We start from the raw sequence: 24,487 nt of genomic DNA, 5'->3' as shown, positions 1-24,487 counted from the left end.
GGAAATAGAGAAGAGATAGTTTTGGCATTATTGCTAACACAAAAGAGAAGTAATACACTGAAGCCTTGGATGAGTCTGTACAGGAAGAAAATTAAATCTTAAGTAGAAAATGGGCATTAAACAATCTCCTTACCTTCTGGTTCTCTGCAGGACTTGTAGCCAACAAAGATATTCCAATTATGTGTGAGTGTCTTTGGACTCATGAATCCTGCTTGCTGGTATCGCTATGGATGGAAAATCTGAGGTAAGAGATGTTGATCTTCTCTTTTAGGAAACCTCTAGATTTTGGTGGAGGTTGACTGAGGAGATCCTAGACCTTCAGTAGGTATCCTTGCACCTGGCCAGGACTAGAGAGGACTCAGCCTTGCTCTTAGTACCTGGGTGTGAGTCTGTGTGTGTGTGTTTAGTCATGTTCAACTCTGTGACCTCATAGACTGTAGCCTGCGAGGCTCTTCTGTCCACAGAAAATTTCAGACAAGAATATTGGAGGAGGTTGCCATTTCCTTTTCCAGGGGATCTTCCCAATCCAGGAATAAAACCTGTGTCTCTTGCATTTCCTGCATTGGCAGACAGATTCTTTACCACTGAGCCACTAAGGAAGCCTCCACATTACCCTTGATCTTAGCAAAAGGGCCAAGAGTCTACTGCACTCTAAGTGACATATTAAGAGTTCTTCTTCTTGTATTTAGTTCTGCTGACAAGTGGGTTGGGCTTCATCAAAGATCTATTCAGTGAGAAAGAAGAAGACAGAGAAGTATTTTGGATGGACTAAAAAAAAATGCAATCAAACAAACAAAACAAACAAACAAACAAAAAAAAAACAAAACAAGAATTTGTGATGAGTCTGCCATCCCTCTGCCTACTAGAGATTTATTGTATCTGCCTTTTAGAGTCAATTATCTATCAAGTACCTTTTACCGCCTAGCTGGGACCACCATTACTTGTTTATTTAAAGTCTTCAGTAAGTGGCCAATTTCCCCTCATCACTTGAGTTATCTTATGTAATAAACGCTGAGGCCAATATGCCTGGCCCGCCTCTTTCTGGGTTTTTCTTTTTTTATTTCATTTTTACTAAAAGAAAAGATTGGAACTTTCCCTGACTCTATGTTACTTAATACCAATTAGCATGTCAGCAATACTTTCTCTTTAAAAATACTGCATTTTAATTCATTCCTGGAGGCTGTGCTAGCTGAGAGAAAATATTTGCAATAGCACTATAATATCTGATCCAAAAGGGTTATTCTTGGTTGCTACTATTCATATAGTTTTCAATCAGGACTATTATCCTCTGGTAAAAACAATCTCATTAGTATAGGCATTAATCCAGATTGTGTTAACTATTGACTGTTCTAGAAATTTATCTCACATGAACTCATTTCTGTACACTGGAGAACTGAATAATTCCTATTCAGTTATGACATTTTTCATTGCTCCAAACAGGTATATTTAAATACAATTATAGTTCATCTCTTTACTTAGATATTCACTATATTTTAGCTGCTCTAAATTTTGGTCATTTTCTTGCAATAATAAATAACAGAGGAAGAAAAATAAAGAATAGTTATAGATGAAACATAAAAGTAATGCTAATGCTGGTAACTGCCAACAGTTGCTAAACATCTACTATGTGTTAAGCATTTGGTTAAACATGTGATGCTCAATAGCTAATTTAATCATCATATGGCATATTAGAAATTGCAATTTTATTCCCAAGTTTCTATTGAGGAAATAAATACCTGGAAGGTTAGGTGTTAACAGCAAAATAATACACAAGTTTGCAATATATAGAAGTGAGTGAGCTTAGACATCATACTAGAATCTGTTCTATGTCATGTCCTAGCATCTGCTTTTACCTTTGTCCTGGATTCTGAATTTTCTCTGGGTCTGTCTATCACTCAGTCGAGATTTCAATCCTGGGCAGAAGTAACAACTTGCTGCATACAGTGGTCAGTTTCCTCCCGTGGCCCCTTTAGGGCTTGCATAATAAAGAGTGTTCTAATAAATGCTAACTGTGTTATAGTTAGTTCCTAAAAGATTATCTATTTTAAGTGATTTTTGTTCAAATATACATTACTTTTTTACTTAGACACACAGTATGAGATTAAAATACCTGTAAGTTAATGGTTTTAATAACATTGAAGAAAGTTCTGCTTATTTTTGCTATGGGAGAACAAAGTTACAGAAAAGTTTTATGTTTACAATTCTGTTGATGATGTTACTAGTTTTTTTAAAGTACTATAATTAAAATCTCTGGTGTCTGCCATCAAATAGTAATGTTATTGGGTATTTTGAGTAACTGAGAATAAATCTCTACACCATAATGCGTTTTATGAAAGTGACATTTTCTTCTTTAAGTTTTTAAGCAAACAGTGCTCTCTTGGAATCTGCTTCTTTTATGCCTTGTGCTATTGCACCATGTACAGTAAAATTTTGGACAATACAGTGTTAAAATCAATTAATAATGGGCATTTTAATCTCAGCTAGAGTGTGTGTGTATAAAACTCAAAACTTTTGTATCAAGACAGTATTCTGGGAGTTGATGATAAGGATGATACCTTAATCATATCTGTGCCAACAAAGTACTGAAAATATGTGTCCTCCTAAGTGAAAGTTATTGGCAGCATATACTGCTATTTTGTCTCAAGAGCTTAAATATTTGTATCAAGTTTTTGTTTGTGGACAACAAAAGACTCAAGAGGAAATTAAGTTTAGTGAAGGATATTAGCTTGTTCCTATGGAAGCAAGGATTGATGCTAAAGCTGCAATACTTTGGCCACCTGATGCAAAGAGCCAACTCACTGGAAAAGATCGTGATGCTGTGGAAGACTGAAGGCAGGAGGAGAAGGGGATGACAGAGGATGAGATGGCTGGATGGCATTACTGACTCAATGGACTCGAGTTTGAGCAAACTCTGGGAGAAGCCTGGCATTCTACAGTACATGGGGTTGTAAAGAGTTGGACACAACTGAGCAACTGAAAAACAAGGGAAGCAAGAGAACCAAAGAGTTTGGTCTACAGCCACTGTAGAGTTCACCACTATTTCTGCACCTACTCCTTACCTCAAGAAATGAAAGCTGCTGCCATCACTTTAAAATGAATTCTAAACTGTCTCCATGTTTCATATTCCTAACTCAAGGTCCCAAGTTCTAGACAAAAACACTGACTTGCTACAGAGAGGGCAGGTCATCTGGTCATGGTCTATCTACCATGAGAGTGTTGGACTTGTTGGCTTCTGAGATCAGAGCAGCAGAAGTACAAATAGATGGCAACTGTTTCCTGGGAAATGATTACATAGGCTTAGTTTTTAATGATCAGTGACAGAGTATTTTCCATTGAAATAAGTTAATTGGAAGGAGGGTGGAGGAAGGCAACAATATAAGGACAGAAAACCTATGTTCAAACATATTCTTTGCTACTAATTAACTTTGGGATCAAAATCATGACAACTCTTCATTAAAAATGATAAAGGTCAAACTACAGAACACTTTTTAAGTAGCAGAGATTATGTCAAATTTTCGTTAGCAAACTAAATGGACGGGGCAGATTTATCACAATAGTTTTGAAGTCTCTTTTCACTTGTATTCCTAGCCCCTACAAGATGGAAGGAAAGCAAAATCACACTTTTATATTAACTGAGGGCCTCCTTTCTGCAAGTTTGACACCTGAGGTCTTAAAAAAAATTTCTGAGAAAACTGAAATCAGAACCAAATTCTATGATATAGCTGTTACAGCCAATTTCCCCCAGCCACACTCTTCAGAAAAGCTAATGAATCTAATAAAATCTTATATGTCTTGCCAAAGAAACAATACATGAGTTGAAAGTTGAAAAAATTCTTTTAAAAATGATCAGTTGCATGCCACAGAATCTCTAGTAAACATCCCAGAGGTGGGTATGAATAAAGTTAAATGCATATATTGGATTTGTTTATTCTAATAGCACTTTGGTTGCTTAAAGGTTTTCAGAGTTACAAAACAGTTTCTTCTATCTTAACATAATCGCAGTAGCAGTGATTACATCAATAGTCAACATTAACTTGTCTTTGCTGTATCAACTTCATAACCATTTTCTTCATAATGATATGAGGAAGAATGAATGATATCCCCAAAATATCTATGCCTTTAAACTAACCCAAAATATACAGGTCCCTAATGCCCTACTGATAACAATCATGGGCAAGCCTGGTATCTTGCCACTCTAGGAACAGAAACAAGCAATAAGAACAGTTTCCAGGGGAATGACTATTTTGTTGTTGTCCCTGTTTCTACTCCACTTAACTGAACCACTTGCAACTAGTTTCATTTACTTTTTCCACTTCTGCCATTTTGGACATTGTCCTTGTCTTGATTTCCATGGGTTAGTCGTGAAAGTCTCTAAGACTCATATTTACATTATTTTCCTTTTACCATTTTCTGCTCTGATAAGCAGATTCCAGAAAAATATAACTTCTAATCCCAGCTAAACAACCCTGACATCATTCCTGGGGTCCAGATGGGTGGATATTATTATCCTTTCTGGAGAAATGCAGTAACAGAAATTTAGTGGGTTAAAGTCACTTGCTCCAGCATAGCTTTTCTGCTATTTTTATATAAAAATCTGCTTTTAAAAAATCCCCAAATGAATATAAATGTAGGAAAAAATTCACAGCTTCTATGACCCATAATCTTAAGTTTTACTATGCATTTTTTAAAATAAATGAAAAAAATAAAGCAAAATAAAAATAAATTATAGAAAACCTGAAGAGTTAATTTAAATAGCATGAATTCTTTGAAATTTTACTCATGATCTTTGTCATTCTATATGATTTCCTTTTTTCTGGATTAGTGTCATAATCTACTAACTGATCAGGCTATCTGTTGCATCTTCCCATCCAATTAATGCTTTCCACTTTCTAAAATAAGAAGGTACACATATTTTACCTCATACACAAACACACACACATACTTAAAATGATGAAATTAATCCCAGTAGTGTAGTGAAAACTCTAAAAAGGGTCCTTCATGATTATTTCTCTTTCTACCTACATTTTAACTACCATTAATCATTACTAGTATTTTGACACTGTATGTATATGTGTATGTATGTGCATGTACTCATTTCATTTTCTTTATATATATCATTACCACTGCAGGGAATGTCCCCAAAAAACCAAACTAAATTAAGCAAAGCAACTTATCTGACTTTATCATATAATGTTGAACACTTCTTGATTTTAATCATTATCTTGGATGGAAAATATTTGTTTTAGAGATTAAGGCCACAAATCAGGGTCTGTTATAGAGTAAGCACCATTCACTAAGTGTTATTTTATACTTAATGGTTGTAATTTTATGCCTAGATATAATTTTATACCTAATGGTTCATATGTGACTGAAGAAAGGATATAGAAATATGTCTTATCTCTTGATGTATTGGACTTTTAAAGCATGAGTTTTGGGTCTACTATCCTTAAATAGTTGTACTGATCTTCACAAACCTTTAACAAATTGAATTTTAAATTTGTGGAAGGAGGATAAAAGAAAATGTAGGAGATTTGACAAGAAAAGATTTGACAAACTCTAGAATGAAGAAACTTCTTATTTCTGAATTTGTAAGATTAAGGGAGTGCTATTTATGAAGTACAGTTTTCTATAAAAATAGCCTCATATTGATTTTGATGACTTTTCTTTTTTATCCCCCATCTGGTGAATGTTATTGTTGAGTTAGAGCTTGGTGCCACAATACAGACAGAAACTGCAGTTCAGTGGGTGAGCCAGACCTCTTCTGAATCAAGAATCCTCTATTGTAAATCTCCAAATAACAAACATTCATCAAAGGTTTAGTGACATATTTTTTTCCAGTTTTACCTGTGCATTTCCTACAAGGAAATAGTGGGTGAAACCTATTGTGGTATTTATCAGACAATATGATGCACTTTCATGTTGTGAGAATATTTATACTACGTTTAAGTTGTGCCATCCTAGTACATACCAGATTTATAGCATACATTTTATTTAGAAGTAGAATATTCTTTTAAAAACTAAATATGTCTCTTTCAACTCTGGTTTCCTCAGTGTGTATGCCCAGCAGTGGGATTGCTGGGTCATAAGGCAGTTCTGTTTCCAGTTTTTTAAGGAATCTCCACATTGTTCTCCATAGTGGCTGTACTAGTTTGCATTCCCACCAAGAGTGTAAGAGGGTTCCCTTTTCTCCACACCCTCTCCAGCATTTATTGCTTGTAGACTTTTGGATCGCAGCCCTGACTGGCGTGAAATGGTACCTCATTGTGGTTTTGATTTGCACAACCTAGATGTCCATCAGCAGATGAATTGATAATAAAGCTGTGGTACATATACACAATGGAGTATTCTGCTAAACCACTTCAGTCGTGTTCGACTCTGTGCGACCCCATAGAGCGCCTCTTACCAGGCTCCCCTGTCCCTGGGATTCTCCAGGCAAGAACACTGGAGTGGGTTGCCATTTCCTTCTCCAATGAAAGAAAGTGAAAAGTGAAAGTGAAGTCACTCAGTCGTGTCTGACCCTCAGCGATCCCATGGACTGCAGCCTTGCAGGCTCCTCCGTCCATGGGATTTTCTAGGCAAGAGTACTGGAGTGGGTTGCCATTGCCTTCTCCGTAATGGAGTATTACTCAGATATTAAAATAATACATTTGAATCAGTTCTAACGAGGTGGATGAAACTGGAGCCTATTATACAGAGTGAAGTAAGCCAGAGAGAAAAACACCAATACAGTATACTAACACATATATATGGAATTTAGAAAGATGGTAACGATAACCCTGTATGTGAGACAGCAAAAGAGACACAGATGTATAGAACAGTCTTTTGGACTCTGTGGGAGAGGGAGAGGGTGGGATGATTTGGGAGAATGGCATTGAAACATGTGTAGTATCATATATGAAACGAATCACCAGTCTAGGTTCGATGCATGATCCTGGATGCTTGGGGCTGGTGCACTGGGACGACCTAGAGGGATGGTATAGGGAGGGAGGAGGGAGGGGAGTTCAGGATGGGGAACACGTGTATACCTGTGGTGGATTCATGTTGATGTATGGCAAAACTAATACAATATTGTAAAGTAATTAACCTCCAATAAAAATAAATAAATTTATATTTAAAAAATAAAATAAAAACTAAATATGTTTGGAGAAATATCAACATATTTTGGGGTAGTGATATGCTAGAAGTATTTTTTTCCTATTTTAATGGAAACAGAATATAAAACAATATTAGAAAATACTTGAATTTTGAGATTATTTAAATTTTAGGGAAAAAACATTTTTCTTTCCTCTACTGGATATAGACGTAAAACCTGGACAAAAATAGAATTTATTTGAAGACTCTAAAATCTAAAAAGAAGCAAGCAGATTGGGGAAGAAGAGAAGAATTAAAAGCAAACAACGAGAGTATCTTTTTTCTTCCCCTCTCTGATGTCTCTCAGCCTGTGGTCAAAGCAGTCCCAAATCAGAAAGTGAGCCTTAGACAAGGCAGAGAAGGATGAAAAGGAAGCCCTCCAGTTCTCATGTGAAGATCAGAAAGGCATCTCCTAGCAATCATAGAGAATGGAAGAAATCTTCCGTTTGCTATAATTTTTATTTTTTATATATATTTATTTTTCTGCCCAAGACAGTGCACAGGTACCTAAAGCTCTCCAGAAGAGGAACTCTAGATTTCAAGAGGTGGGATGAACCTCCTGATATATATTTCTTACCTACTTCTTAACTCTTGCCAGTTGTTCCTAAATGCAGGTGCATTTGCAGGAAGGATATGGCAAAATAAGACTGAAGGACACAAAAGAGAACCCTTGGGAACCATGAAGCATAGAGAATATTGTGAAGAGGAAAGGATTTAGGACAAGGAATAGCATATAATTGTTTATGAACTCCTGGCATCACCCATGAGCTGTTCTTGCATGGCCTTAATCTATAAAGCATTCATTAGATTTTTAAAATCTGCCCTACAGGATAGACCACTAGCTAGCTTTCAGTCTGGACACCAGGTAATGGACAAAGGGAACCATTTCAAATGCCTCTACAAAACCTCTGAAAATGAAACAGACATTTTAAATACTGCTTCAAGTTTTAAAATGATAATAGATCTAGTCAAATTAAATAGTTTGTGGTATTTCAGGAAATGGTGTATCACATGCAAATTATTAAGTCTGTGTGTAGATTGTTTGTTTATTCTTTTAAAATTCTACAATGTCTATGGGGTCCATCCTGATATCCTTTCTTTCATTTTTAATATTTTTACAGTTTTACTGAGGTATAATTGATATATAAGAAATTGCATATATATAATATATATATTTTGATATGTTCAAATGTATGCATAAACTCATATTAATTCCATCCCACAACCAAGGTGATAAATATATCCAACATCTCCAAAATATTCCTTGTGTCCCTTTGGTTATTTCGTTTTTATTTTGTTTTGTGGTAAGAATACTCAAAGTGAAATCTACCCTCTTAAGTTTTTAAGTGCATGGCACTGTATTACTATAGGCACATTGTTGTACAGCAGATCTCTAGAACTGATTCACTTTGCATAACTGAAGTTTTACATGCAATGAATGACAACTTTCCGTTTTCTTCTTCCTCCATGCCCTGGGAACCCCCATCCTATTTTCTGCTTATATAAGTTTGACTGCTTTATACACCTCATGTAATGGAAATCATGGACTACTTGTCCTTGTATGACTAACTTATTTTGCTAAATATATTATCTTTTAGGTCATCCATGTCATCATAAATGGTAGAATATCCTTTTTTTAAGGCTGAATAGCATTCCCTTATGTGTGGGTGTGGGTGTATACACACACACACATACACATATCACACACACACACACACAGACACACCACATATTCTTTATCTATTCATTGGTCAATAGGCATCTAGGTTGCTTCCACATCATGTTTAGTGTGAATAAAGCTGAAATACACGTGGCACTGCAGATAATACTTCAAGATCTTGATTTAAATTCCCATCCAAATCAAAATAGTAATTTTTACAGCAATAGAATATAATTCTAAAATTGATATTGAACAACAGAAGACCCAGAATAGCTAAAAGTGATCTTAAGAAAGAACAAAGCTGAAACATCACACTTCCTGATTTCACATATAAATATGATATATATATTAATATATATCTGTTAAATAAAACTATATGATACTAGCTTAAAAACATAAATATAGACCAATAGAACAGAATATAAAAGCCAGGACTATGCACACTGACCTTTGGCAAGGGTACCAAGAATAACCTACTGTAGGGAAAGAATAGTCTCTACAACATTTGATGTTTAGAGAACTAGATTTTCACATGTAAAAGGATGAAACTGAATCCTTAATTCCATGATAAAAATTAGCTCAATACTGATTACAGACTTAAAGTCTAAAAATTTTAAATGTCTAAAAGAAAAATATGAGATTCATGGCATTGATCTTGACAATGATTTCATGAATATGACACCAAAAGTGTAGGAAACAAAAACAAAACCAGGAAAGTGTGACTGTGTTTGTGCTCAGTCACTGAGTTATGTCTGACTCTTTGCAACCCCATGGACTGCAGCCTGCCAGGATCCTCTGTCCATGGAATTTTCCAAGCAAGAATACCGGACCAGATTGCCATTTCCTACTCCAGAGGATCTTTACGACCCAGAGATCGAACCCACACCTCTTCTTTCTCCTGCCCTGTCAGGCAGATTCTTTATTACTGTGCCACCTGGAAGCCCGTGACAAGTGAGGCTACACCAATTTTAAAAGCTTCTGAACAGCAATGGAAACAATCAACAGAGTGAGAAAGCAATGTACAAAATGAGGGAAAACAAATATTTGCAAACCACATATTGACAATAGTTAATTTCCAAAATATTTAAGGGACTTTCACAATTCAAGCAAACATACACACAAACACACAAACACACAAACGTGCACACGTGCACATGCAAATAACCCAATTTTAAAAAATTGGCAAAGTGCTTGAATAGATATTTCTCTAAAGACATACAAAAGGCCAACAAGTATATTAACAGGTGCTCAAAAATCACTGATCATCAGACAAAACAAATCAAAACCATGAAATATGACCTCATAGCAGTTAGAATGTCTATTATTGAAAAATAAAATAGCAAATGTTGGGGAGGATAGAGAGAAATTGAAAACCCTATACACTGTTGATGCGAATGCAAAATGGTGCTGCTGCCATGGAGAACAGTGCGGAAGTTCCTAAAAAATGAAAAGTAGAACCACCATAATCTAGCAGTCTGACTCTTGGGTATAGTTCAAAAAAATTTAGAATCGTGCCTAATATTTATAATTTATTTCTTCTCTCTTTTATATCAGTCTGATAGATATTTATAAAATTCTTTTTTTAAAAAATAATCAAATCTTACTGTCATTAATTCTATTTTCAATTTTATTTCACTGATTTTTTATTTTATACTTATTAACTCTTCTATTTGCTTTGGATTCACTTTTTTTTTTTTCTCTAATGTTTTAAGTGTTGGAAACCTATATTATTGATTAGATATATTTTTTCCCCTAAAATAAAACTAAATGCTCTCAATTTTCCTCCAAGCCCTATTCTCTTACACTCACAAATTTGACTTGTTAATTTTTTTTTTTAGTTTAAAATATTTTTTTTGAGCAAACTAGTTCCTTTCGGGTTTCTGGAATGAGAGCTTCAGTTTTTCTCTGGCTGTTGGCTGAATACATCTCCCATTTTCTTGCCATGTCTGCTTTTCCATAGAAAAACTCACAGTGTGGCAACTGGCTCCCATTAGGATGAGCAAATAAGAAAGCAAGGGCAGTTGAGGAAGATAGAAGCCAAATTCTTTTTATAACCTAGTCTTAGAAGTCATATCCCCTTGTTTTTGTGGTGTTTTTTTTTCTTTAAGAGCAAGTCATAAGCTCTAGCCTAGACTTAAGGGGAAAGGATCACATAAAGGTATGAATATCAGGAGGCAGGCATTATTGGAAGACAATATTAGAAGTAGCTGTTGAAAACAGAAACAAAAACAGACAACCAACCAACCAAACCGAACATAGAAAAGGCACTGGAAAATGAGACAATGAGGTCCCAGTCACTGGTGGTAATCTAAGCAGGCAGACTGACCCTTCTGTCAACATGTTATCAAAGGCGGTATCTGTGTTATGCTGCACTGGAGTAAAGCCTCATAGGAATATTTAACTCTTAGATTGCTGTTTCCCTTTTTAGCCAGAGTAGAGGCCATTTCCCCAGTCTAAGCAACAAGAGAAATACTGCACTTTCTTGCTTTCTGACTTTAGTTCAGGAGTTGGCTTAGCCCCACTTTCTTCCATTTGATAGAAAAATTATTGCCTTCCAGACTATTTTTACCTACTTCCAAACACTGGTTCTGAGTCAGAGAAAACAAAACTATACCCCTGAGACACAAGGAATAGGACACAGCTACTGAAATTCAAATAACTTCTCTAACCAACGTGCGAACAGAGCCAAAAAGCTTCTGCAGAGTCAGTGAAACTGCTCTCCAAAGCCACGTAACTGGAAGATTCCAAATGAACTTAAGAATAACTCCTCCTTAATATTTCCTTCTAGCAGATTTTGGACAAATGCTATTGCATGGAGACAACTCTTGGGACTTCTGTGGATTTTCTGTAAATGCAATCTCATTTTCAAAGTTTATCTTGTATCTACATTTAACAAAAAAACACACACATAATAGAATATTCCACCTCCCAAGTACTCACTTCATGCCATATATTTGTCTTTATATTTGCCACATGCTATCTAGAGCCAGGCATCCTGGAATGTGAAGTCAAGTGGGCCTTAGAAATCATCACTACAAACAAAGCTAGTGGAGGTGATGGAATTCCAGTTGAGCTATTTCAAATCCCAAACGATGATGCTGTCAAAATGCTGCACTCAATATGCCAACAAATTTGGAAAACTCAGCAGTGGCCACAGGACTGGAAAAGGTCAGTTTTCATTCTAATCCCAAAGAAAGGCAATGCCAAAGAATGCTCAAACTACCACACAATTGCACTCATCTCACATGCTAGTAAAGTAATGCTCAAAATTCTCCAAGCCAGGCTTCAGCAATATGTGAACCATGAACTTCCTGATGTTCAAGCTGGTTTTAGAAAAGGCAGAGGAACCAGAGATCAAATTGCCAACATCCGCTGATTCATGGAAAAAGCAAGAGAGTTCCAGAAAAACATCTATTTCTGCTTTATTGACTATGCCAAAGCCTTTGACTGTGTGGATCACAAAAAAACTGTGGAAAATTCTGAAAGAGATGGGAATACCACACCATCTGACCTGCCTCTTGAGAAATCTGTATGCAGGTCAAGAAGCAACAGTTAGAACTGGACATGGAACAACAGACTGGTTCCAAATAGGAAAAGGAGTACTTCAAGGCTGTATATTGTCACCCTGCTTATTTACCTTCTATGCAGAGTACATCATGAGAAATGCTGGACTGGAAGAAACACAAGCTGGAATCAAGATTGCCAGGAGAAATATCAATAACCTCAGATATGTAGATGACACCACCCTTATGGCAGAAAGTGAAGAGGAACTAAAAAGCCTCTTGATGAAAGTGAAAGAGGAGAGGGAAAAAGTTGGCTTAAAGCTCAACATTCAGAAAACGAAGATCATGGCATCCGGTCACATCACTTCATGGGAAATAGATGGGGAAACAGTGGAAACAGTGTCAGAGTTTATTTTGGGGGTGCTTCAAAATCACTGCAGATGATGATTGCAGCCATGAAATTAAAAGACGCTTACTCCTTGGGGGAAAAGTTATGAGCAACCTAGATAGCATATTCAAAAGCAGAGACATTACTTTGCCGACTAAGGTCCATCTGGTCAAGGCTATGGTTTTTCCAGTAGTCATGTATGGATGGGAGAGTTGGACTGTCAAGAAGGTTCAGTGCCGAAGAATTGATGCTTTTGAACTGTGGTGTTGGAGAAGACTCTTGAGAGTCCCTTGGACTGTGAGGAGATCCAGCCAGTCCATCCTGAAGGAGATCAACCCTGGGATTTCTTTGGAAGGACTGATGCTAAAGCTGAAACTCCAGTACTTTGGCCACCTCATGTGAAGAGTTGACTCATTGGAAAAGACTCTGATGCTGGGAGGGATTAGGTGCAGGAGGAGAAGGGGACGACAGAGGATGAGATGGCTGGATGGCATCACGGACTCAATGGACGTAAGTCTGAGTGAACTCCAAGAGTTAGTGATGGACAGGGAGGCCTGGGGTGCTGCGATTCACGGGGTTGCAAAGAGTCAGACATGACTGAGCGACTGAACTGAACTGAACTGAACTGATACTACTATTCTATACTCACTGCATGCTAAGTCACTTCAGTCATATCCAACCCTATGCGACCCTATGGAGTAAAGACTACCAGGGTTCTCTGTCCATGGGATTCTCCAGGCATGAATACTGGAGTGGGTTGCCATGCCCTTCTCCAGCCTATACTTACCACCATTCTGTAATTCCTGTTTCAGAGATGAGAGTCTGATGTTGCATAAAGTTCCCCTGTGTGTTAGAGCAGAGCTGTGCCATGTTTCTCATTCCAGGTCTGTCTAATGCTAAAGTTTGGATTTTCCAAGAGACTTAAAATACACATTCTTAACAATAGATCATACCAGTAGGTAATTCACTCTTTTTAATAGATTTTATTGATGCCTATTATTTTCCAGGTATCATGTTATGAAATGGGGATACAAACCGGAATAGATTTCAATATAATTGTTTGAAATTTCACAGTGTAATGGAAAGAGTCAACTTATTTAAAGTATTACAACGCATTGTATTAAAAGCTAATAAACTGTGTTCAAAGTATTATAGGAGTATTAAAAGTTGGAAGAAGCTTTATAGGCATGGCCAGTTTTGTTTACAAAACCTCTCCCACCAAACTTTTTCTTTTCAAATTCTGAAGTAATAAAGATATGGACAAACATCCTTCCAGAGGGGCTGGAATAATTTTCCTGTATTTTAAGAAGTAATTAGTTTCTGATACACCATTTTATTAAATGAATGAATAAATGAATAAACAAGACTTTTATGGTTATGGCTCCAGCAGTTACATGAGAGGTAAGTCCTGAAGTGGTATAAGTTAATTACAATTATGCTTATACCAAGCTTACCTAAATAAACAACTCTAACATTTTTAAAAGATGTCTGATTAATATCTAAACACAAGCAGCTCTTAACATGCTAATTAGATGTCAATTGTTCTGCAAAAAATAAATACAAACATTTGTAATGGTGATTGAAGCTGAACTTTCTATGATTATTTATTAATTCTAGTTTTCAAACATGTTAATTGCTGTATATAAGGCAAATTCCAATTCAAGATTCAAGAGGTCCCATTAACCCATCTTTAGTCACTGATTATGTATTTTCTATAAGATGGGCTAGTCTGAATATTTTTACTGCTTACTGCTGAATATGTTTAATATCTTATTTCTGGAACAGGTAACTGAGTGGATGGCCACCAATAGAATAAAGAGATTTGAAGGAAGTAAAATAAAAGATACTGGGCAAAGGTATTTTAAATCTACTTTCAATGAAGCACTCGTTATAGAAGAATGGTAGTTTGTGCATTCTTTCATAGCCTCAAGGTAAAACTGATCTTCAATGATCATCTTTCTAGTTCTACCTAACTGGAATCAGCCAATTTGCTTTTCTGAACTTTCACAGGAGATTGCTTAGAATTCAGACACTGCTTGTCAGATCCCACTGCTTGTCAGATCCTGAGTCCTCCCTTGATTTCAGGAACTTAAATTATTCATATTCTTGAGCTGATTAAAAAAAAAAAACAGGGGGAGAGATACTTGGCTTATGTATGTATTTCATAAGTATGTATGTACTTTAAGTATGTATTTCAGTATTACATAGGGGAAAGTAATAAGTTATTTTAAAAAGCGGGGTTATTTTTTTCTAACTTTCTTAAATAATGCATAAAACTTAACTATTAATGTAACTTTGATTACATTATCAACCATCCAAACATTTAAAGATCTTCTAAATGGATTATGAGCCCCATCTACTGTTTTTCAGATACAGTTATAAGATTATTAACCCTTTTTTCACCACCATGTATTTTATTTGTCCAAGTCTGAATTTCCAGCAAAAACATTATTCTGGCTTTACTCCTTGCTTTGCTTACTTTTTCAAAGAGCAATATGGTTAGAAGCTTGAAATGGGATCACATAAAAGAAAACTTGTCTCAACTATATATTGTTGTTGTTGGTCAGTCGCCCAATTATTCACGTCTGACTCTTTGTGACTCCCCTGAATTACAGCACACCAGGCCTCCCTTGTTCGTCACCTCCTCCAAAAGTTTGCCCAAGTTCATGTTCATTGCATTAGAGATGCCATCCAACCATCTCACCCTCTGAAGCTATATATTATCTGTCTAAAATTAGACAAGTTAAAATAATGTCTTAAACAAAGTATACTCATCCATAAAGTGGAGATGACAACAGCCTTCCTTCATAGGATTATACTTATAGGATTAGGTGGTGGTGTTAAAGCACTTAATCCAAAATTTAGTAAATAATAATAATTAGGGCTTCCCTGGTGGTTCAGGGGTTAAAGCATCTGCCTCCAATGCGGGAGACCTGGGTTTGATCCCTGGGTTGGGAAGATCCCCTGGAGAAGGAAATGGCAACCCACTCCAGTATTCTTGCCTGGAGAATACCATGGACGGAGGAGCCTGGTAGGCTACAGTCCACGGGGTGGCAAACAGTCAGACATGACTGAGCAACTTCACTTTCACTTTCAGTAAAGGTAAACACTTAATTAGCCTTTGCCACATTTCATACACTGTACTAATTGCTTGCCTTGTATTAAAGAAAAATGTACTCCACATAAGAATCTCTTTTTAAACATGAAGAAACTTTAAGCTTATAGAAGTTAACTGACTTGCCCAAAGTAATAATGATAATAACTGGCAGAACTGGAGTTCAAATGCAAAGACTGTGGCTCCAGATTCTGGTTTTCATCTTGATATATGCTACTGATACCAATAGAGTCACCTCTAGATATCACAGTCATTAATTCTTTATATTTTTCCTTCAAACATTTCCAACTGCATTCTTCCTGTTATAATTCATTATATAGTTCATTTTATAAACATATTTCTTAATAAAAAAATCAACTTTTGGACTATGGCTACATCTTAACTGCATTTTTTCTGTGGTCCCTGAACAGAGTCCTATATATAATGGTTTATTGATAAATATTGCAAATAAATGACTATATACATAATATAGCTGGTAGTATACAATTTATAAATCTATAAATTTGTATCACATAGTAATTTGTTGAGCATAGCCCATGTATGAAAACTATGTCATATGTCATGCGTTGAACTATGAAAAATCCTACACGTACATTGATCAAATGAATTATCTCTGAGTTATGATACTATAAGCACCAGGAAGAGCTGGATTGTGTCAAGTGGAATGGCAAAGGCATCTTTCATCCAAGGTAATATTTATGACTCGTACCATGTAATCCTGGAAAAGAGGCTTACAGAGGTTATGTTACTGTCTAATGTGTGTTAAAGGACACAGCCATAATTTGAACTCAGGTCTCTGCATATTTTTGTATGTTTCACATGGAAAACTATGCTACCAAATTTCAAACCTCAGATGAGCCTCACATTAAACTTTGAGTTTGAAATAGTCCTGTGTGTATCTGTGTGTGTGTTACTCACTCAGTCAGGTCCAACTCTTTGCTATCCCATGGACAGTAGCCGGGAAATAGTGCTAGAAGAACATTTAATTTACCTAGTTATATCAAACAAAATACTCTAGTCCACTTAAAGTTATTTTATTTTGGATTGGGGTTTGCTTTTATAATGTGTATTTTGTTTCTTTGCTATACATGAAAGGTACACAGCCATGGAATCCAAGGAAGAGTTCTTTTTAACATATTGTTGATAACTTAAACATAAGCAGTACACACATAGGCGCCTACAGAGAGCATCTCTACAAGGAACAAATAATTCTGCTAGATAAATGCACTAAGAGACAGCTAATGATTTCATTGTTTCTGGCTCTCTCTTCTTTTTTTGTATCCTTTATTTCTTCCCTTGGTTAAGTAAATTGGCCTACTTGCTCAACACAGACATGGCCACATTCAGCGTCTGGCAGCATAATTCCTTTAGCCTTTTCTTAAGTTCTTACAATTACTTAGCAAGATGCTTTGTAATTAATTCACTTCCTCTCTCCTTCTACTTGACCTTTTCTTTCCCAAGAGTTAATACACATTTACTACTTAGTAAGTGGACTCATAATTCACCCCTATACCTAAACCCACCTGCAAATAGAGCACTTCTTTCCCTAGATAAAATCACTTCAAATATTATTTTGCACAAAGTTAAATCATGTGGTTCAGGGAACTGACTGCCTTTAAACTTTTTCAGAGTTTCCTAAATAGATTTAAACATATCTTTTGTCAACTATCTTTTAAAAGTGAAACAGGCATGTTTTTCCGTTTGTGCCCTTTTACATTAGATACTGTGTTAAGCATCTTACTCATGCAATGCCAACTCACCTTTGAAAATACTGTGAAATTCTGACAATTGTGCCCTTTTTTATACAGATGAAAGAGAAGTTATGTCACCAACCTAGTAGAGCAGGCACTGTAGGAACCTCACCCATATTTACACGACATGGTTCCAGTAGATGCTTATGTGATCCCAATGCAACTCCCCACCTTTGAGCTTTTGCTCATCTGTTCATTGGTTAGACCAGAAGTGCCAGGGAGTTAATAGTCTCAGGAATATGATTCAGACAATAATAGATGGACGTTGGAAGCATAAATCTAGCTTCTTTGCCCTTCTGGTGGAGAACAGTAAAGCATGATCCTCACTGTCTCTTGGTTTCCCCATGAAAATGAAATGAGTTACATTTGCACATAACTCTAATCTATTGTATAATGCATGCTTAGTTGAATCTTTATGCTTCCCAGTGTCTTTTGCTCACTCCCCTACTGGTACTTCCTGGAATCTCCTTTTCTCAAATCCTCTCTCAGTGTCTGCTTTCAGTAGAGTCCAGACTAAAACAGCACTAAAAGGCAAAACCCAGATATACATCCAGGTCTGCCTGCCTGCCTGCCTTAACAACTTCTGTGGTTCTCCAGGGAACATTTAGTGATGTGTTCTGGTAATTCTTCCCCTGGCACAGAACTGGCACTGACAATGTTCTGATGTGGTGCCGCCTTAGAAAGTCCTGATTGTTGACAGTATTTAATTTTCCTTTTTAAATTTGATTCTGCCAGATTCTTGTCCTTGGCAATTAAAAATAAAAATTCTTCCAATAAGCATAAAGGTCTTCCTTTGAAGCTGTAAAAGGTACATGTATCTGGTTCCCAATTTCTTGTTTCCTTAGGTAACCTCTGTGAAGAGGCACTCAGATAAGTGCCCATGCAGCCTTAGTTGTTCTCTGCTGTGCACTGAAATCTGTAACATAAGAGGAAATGGTCCTGCTGGCCCATTCAAATAAGCACTGAGCCAGCAGCAATGAAACTTTGCTAATATTGCTATGGGAACATTCACTGGGAGCCAGTGTTGCTTTTGAACTCTATAAGTTTGATGGCACAATATAGATATATGGGCATGCAGAGATAGAAATAAAGCAACAGAGAGAGAAATAGGGTGCTGTTTTGTTTTTATTTTTCTTTCAGTCATTCAGAACTGAGGAGCTGTTCTCACAGGTTTCAGGTCATAATTTAAAATATCTTCAGAATTCATTAAAAATAGATAATTTGAAGATCAACAGATAATAAAAATATATCTGAAGAATATGTTTATCCTATCTGTATGTTTCTCAACAGCTAATGTATATGAGCCATAGTGGTAAACGTGGGACAGACAATATAAAAATGAGTGAAAAAGAGAGAACAAAAATGTAGAGTGAGTTTGAGTCTCCAGATGGAGCATGGGAGAATGCTTCCCTATTTGCTTGGGAACAGGCTGTGGAAGAAGAAAGAAATATGATGTGTGGAGCCCACATAAGAGAGGATAAGCCTGTGCAGGGCAATGTGAGACTCTTGGCCTCACTTCCAAAGAGATTTGAGAGCGGAAGTACAGAGTAATGATTGATAGGATGGATTTTAATACAGTGAAGTTCATATTCAAATTTTGGTGGTGTCATTTATATATAATCTATATAGCCTTAATAAAATTTGCTATCCTCTCTGTGTTCACTTATTTGAAAGTAGAAACAATATACTGATCTCACAAATGAAATGTACTTTAAAAAAAAGTAATTTAAAAAACCTCTTCTCAATCTTTTTGTTTCCAGTAGAGAATCAGACTCATCCATTACTCAAGCTATGATGAAAATGATTAATCCTAATAATAATAGTTAATAATTTTAATTCATAATATACTTGCATTTAGACTAAAGAAAATATTCTGTGTGAAAATAACACAGAATTAATCAGAGAGGTAATAATATTACAATTTTACAGAGCATATGCTCAAAGATCTCAAAAGTGTTAAAATGTTCTCAACAGATTCATACCAACTAGTAAATTAGAAAATAAACTGGTAGGTATAAGAGCTGATGCGTGAAATTTTTAGTTTGTAATGACTCTAAGAAAAAAAAAAAAACTAAGAAAAGTCAAAACTAAATAAGGTATACTTGGCTTGCTTCATTCAAGGGATGACCAATAAGTTTGGTATGGCTTTACTTTGAAGGACATTTGGTCGTGGCCAAAATATCCAGACGTTTGGTCCATAAGATACCTGATCAATAAAAAATTCAGTTCACACCAAAAGGTAGTTGAAATTGGGCCCTATCCAAAAAGTACATGAGCACATTTGGTCCATGCCAAGTAGTTTTGGATAGGACAAACAACCAAGGACCTTTTGGTATGGAACATATGTCTCTATGGATCTTTTTGGACAGGACAAAATGTCTGCTAAAACTAGCAAGTTCCACTGGAGAGGGATGGGCTACCCACTCCAGTATTCTTGGGCTTCCCTTATGGCTCAGCTGGTAAAGAATCTGCCTGCAGTGAGTAAGAACTTGGTTCAATTCCTGGGTTGGGAAGATTCCCTGGAGAAGGGAAAGGCTACCCAGTCCAGTATTGTGGCCTAGAGAACTCCATGGACTGTATAGTCCATGGGGTCACCAAAGAGCCAGATAGGACTGAGTGACTTTCACTTTCACTTTCAAACACAGCTCCAGGCAAGAATACTGGAGTGAGTTGTTTTGCCCTCCTTGAGGGAATCTTCCCAAACGAGGAATCGAACCCGTGTCTCCTCACTGCAGGCAGAAGGCAGATTCTTTACTGCTGAGTCACTGAGGATGCCCATACATCAATTATATATATATATATATATATATATATATATATATATATATATATATAAAATAAACTAAATATTTGAACTTAATATATAATAGAATATATTCATAGAGAAAATCTTTTGAATTTTAAAAGATAAGTTCTATAATGAATAGTGTTGTAATAAATTTCTAAGTACAGAAAATTGTATCCATTGTAATATTCTTTTGGCTGAAAAAAATCATAGGTAACTGTACCTTTAAATATTTACCAATGTTTATTAGCAATTATATAATGCATTATTTCATTATTCATGTCTTTAGTTAATCATCCTTTTTTTTTCCATTTAAATTTAAATTTCATGGGAGACAGTGTACAGTAGATTAGTCCTTGGTCTTGATGTTACTTGTGCTCATGAGGGTAAAAGGAAAATATTTTTAGAAAAAAAAAAAAAGTACCTCTCTGGCCCTGTATTTAAAGGATTACAACTTGAAAATACTTCAATATAGGAGAGAGAGAGATATTGTAATGATTAAACTGCATGTTTCTTCCAACATAAGATTTAGGAAAAAGGAGTTAAATTTTAAGGGACAGATTTCAATTCATAATATTAAAAACAACACCCTTTAGGCATGTGTGTATGCATGTGGGTGCAGGTACACCAGAAAATGGAATAGGCTGCATCAGATGCTATGAGTTCAGTGAGACAGTTTTAAGCATAGAACGATCACTCACTGGATTAGTCTGCTATAAACAGGCTTTTAAAGTCCATCCAGTGTAGCATGACATGACAACCATCACAAACTCATCCAGTTCATAAGCTCTGGCTCCAGGAAATGTAATAGTATACCAGTATATGATGCTAGAAAGAAAAGTCCATTCATACAGACAAGTCAACACCTATTTATTAGGCGCTGACTGTACACCTGGCACTGAGGCATCAGAGATGAAGAAAGTTCCCTCTTCTCTGTAATGAGATGATAATCAATGAGATCACTATATGGGAGAGGAGTGATGATTAAGAAACCAAGAAGAAATAAATTTGAGTCTCAGTCCATCATTTATTAATATGTGATCTTGACCATTTTTTTTGGTTCTCAAATCTTCAGGTTTGCCAAAAGAAAGAATGAAAAAACATTCACAGAGGCTATGCAACCAAGCAGATGCATAGACAGCTCTGTGTCTAAATTTGCATTTCTGATAAAGTTCCAGGCTGAGTGTTGAAATAGCACCATTTAGAGAGAAATAGTGCATTCTATGCTTCATTAGTCAGACAATCTAAACTCATTACATATTAGCTAAAAAGAAACAAGTATTTCCATAGGACCTCCAATTGTGCATACCACATGGATTTACTATGCATTAGCTCACCAGCCAGAAGTACAGTGTGTCTAAGGCTGACAGAGAAAATAGCAGATTATTTATCTTAAAGTTTACTTGTGGAAATATACATGCACTGAGCTAGGTTTTTCTGACTATGTAGTTTATTCGACAAACATATAAACAAACAAAGGTCCTAAAATAAGTGTAATTTAATCAGAAATAACATAAAATGTTAACAGATTACATTCAATTTCTGTCTATTACTTAATTATAGAATGCTAGGAAAATTACTTGACCTCTCCTATAATTAGCTTCTTTATCTTAAAATTGGGGATCATTCCCCTTCCCCATTGAATTATTATAAATATTAAATGAGATAATCAAAAGCACTTTATGAACTATAAAGATATATATATATATACACATATAATTATATATATACTACACATGTATATATGTGTGTACATATATATTATATATACATATTTATTAGCATCACCATAGTATCTGGCCCATAATAGGCACTCATAAATTTTGAATGAATGAATAAATGTACTGTAGATTGTAATCATACCATCATTCAATTCTTACATCCAACAAGCAATTTTGAGTTTGGAATACAGGCAGAGGAGTATTTAATCTACTGATTGCTTTCTTATTCCAGAGGAATTAGTCATTTCTATGTCATTAGGCTAGAGAGTCAACTTGGAAACACATTAAGGATAAAAATACTTTAGTAGACAAAACAGCATATTAAAGTTAATTTTTATTTGAAAAACGAAGGCATTTTTAAGTTTAGTAACTAAAAGTCATAGAATAGTAGTATTGAGGGACAAATCTTGCTACCACCTTCTTTAGATAAAGAAGCAAGGGAAGGGAAGTTTATGTGTCCTACCTGAGTTTTACATGGATGGAGAGAATGTCTTGGACATAAAGACAAAGATGATATTATTAAGTTAAAGATTGTGTCAAATGCAAGGTAAAATATCTCAGGAATACCATCTCTAGCTGTTCTGATAAACAGAAATGGAAAACTCTTGTGTAAACAAGAACATTGTACATTTGAGATGGTAGAGAACCCACTCTCTATTTTATTTTAAATATAAACCATATATGTTCCTGGAAAAAATAGTTTTGGTGAGAAGTATATAGAATCTGTAAACTTGCTGAATTCTAATTATGTATCAAACATATTATTAAATATTTTGCATATACTATGTCATTTAGTTTCCCTTATAGTCCGATGATGTAAGAATTATCATTGCCATTTTACCAAAAAAGGAAATGATTTAAGAAAATGAAAATCTGACATTTAAAAAATAATATGTCTACAATTATATTGTTCAAAATACAGTACTGGGATTTGAACCAGGAATGTCTGACTCTTAACCCTACTGATCTTTTATTTTTATTGAGAAGACTATATACCTCCCAGCAGGTACTTGTAATCAGTGGCCTCTGACCCAGAAAGGAATTTAAATGTAGGACTTTGTTGTTGTTTTCAAAGAGGGTTTATGCTGATACAAGTCCTGGAGGAAGGAGAGACTTGAACACATGACACATTATCAAGGAAACTTCATTGGTATGCAAATGTCACAGGGTCCAGGGACATAAAATCACTTGTTTGTGGACATAATTATTTTCTTGATCAGTTTACACAGCAAGGAGGAGATATCAGATACTCCAGAACCTTATAAAGGCAAATCATAGAGTGAACAGGAAGTTTTCAGAGCTTAATTTGAATGTTCAGGGATTTAATGCATTCTCCACCCTGAGAAATTGGACACTGTTAATTTGAATTGTCTTCTGAAATTCTAGAGAAAACTGCTTTGAGACGTTTAACTTCAAAACTTCTATGGAGCCTCAAGGCAGCCTTCAACTCAAAGTTAAAAAAGAATAAGGTTCTTACTCTAAGAGGTTCAGGCAGGCATGGAAGTATCTTTTAAAACCTAAGGAGCATATGTATACAATGACTTAGATACTAGATGTCAGGTACCATTCACTTGAAGTAGCCACAACATGTGCAGCAAAACCTACGAGACAATCTGAGTAACTTCATTTAGGTTTACTTTCCTCTTGGCTATAGGCAGTGGGTATCTAATTGAGAAATTCTGTCCCTAGTGCATTGACTACAATGACCTTCTGGACATGTTTTGTTGGTTCATTTTAAATATTTTTCTCTAGAGATAAATCAAGAGATTTTGTTCAGTTCACAATGTTAACACTAATACCCACTGTGATTCTGATGGTACCATCCCATACCAGGGAATTTTTAAAAACATTATGTAACCACCTGTAATTACAAAATCTCTTTCTGTTCTCTGTGTAGACCTTTGAACTTCTCTTTAACAACCTGATACTCTTCTCTCCCCCAAGTATACCATGTCTCACACCATTGATTTTACAGTGGCATTTTTTAAAGTCGGTATTTAAGATCAGTTCTGTTCAGTTTAGTCACTCAATCGTGTCTGACTCTTTGGGACCCCATGAACTGCATCATGCCAGGCCTCCCTGTCCATCACCAACTCCTGGAGTGCACTAAAACTCATGTTCATTGAGTCAGTCATGCCATCCAACTATCTCATCCTCTGTCGTCCCCTTCTTCTCCCATCTTCAATCTTTCCCAGCATCAGAGTCTTTTCAAATGAGTCAGCTTTTCACATCAGGTGGCTAAAGTATTGGAGTTTCAGCTTCAACATCAGTCCTTCCAATGAATACTCAGAACTAATCTCCTTTAGGATAGACTGGTTGGATCTCCTTGCAGTCCAAGGGACTCTCAAGAGTCTTCTCCAACACCACAGTTTAAAAGCATCAGTGCTTCAGTTCTCAGCATTCTTTATAGTCCAACTCTCACATTCATACATG

At 35.8% G+C, this 24,487-nt stretch overlaps 1 pseudogene; it reads left to right on the top strand.

Moving 5' to 3' along the window:
- The first annotated feature begins 226 nt into the window (after nt 1–226).
- The window catches only part of LOC128063914 (60S ribosomal protein L13a-like), a 35,445-nt pseudogene continuing 11,184 nt past the window's right edge, over nt 227–24,487 (top strand).

The sequence above is a fragment of the Budorcas taxicolor genome, chromosome 18 (genome assembly GCF_023091745.1).
Source record: "Budorcas taxicolor isolate Tak-1 chromosome 18, Takin1.1, whole genome shotgun sequence".
Classification (NCBI taxonomy): Eukaryota; Metazoa; Chordata; class Mammalia; order Artiodactyla; family Bovidae; genus Budorcas; species Budorcas taxicolor.
This window is presented reverse-complemented; position numbering and strand designations above follow the sequence as displayed.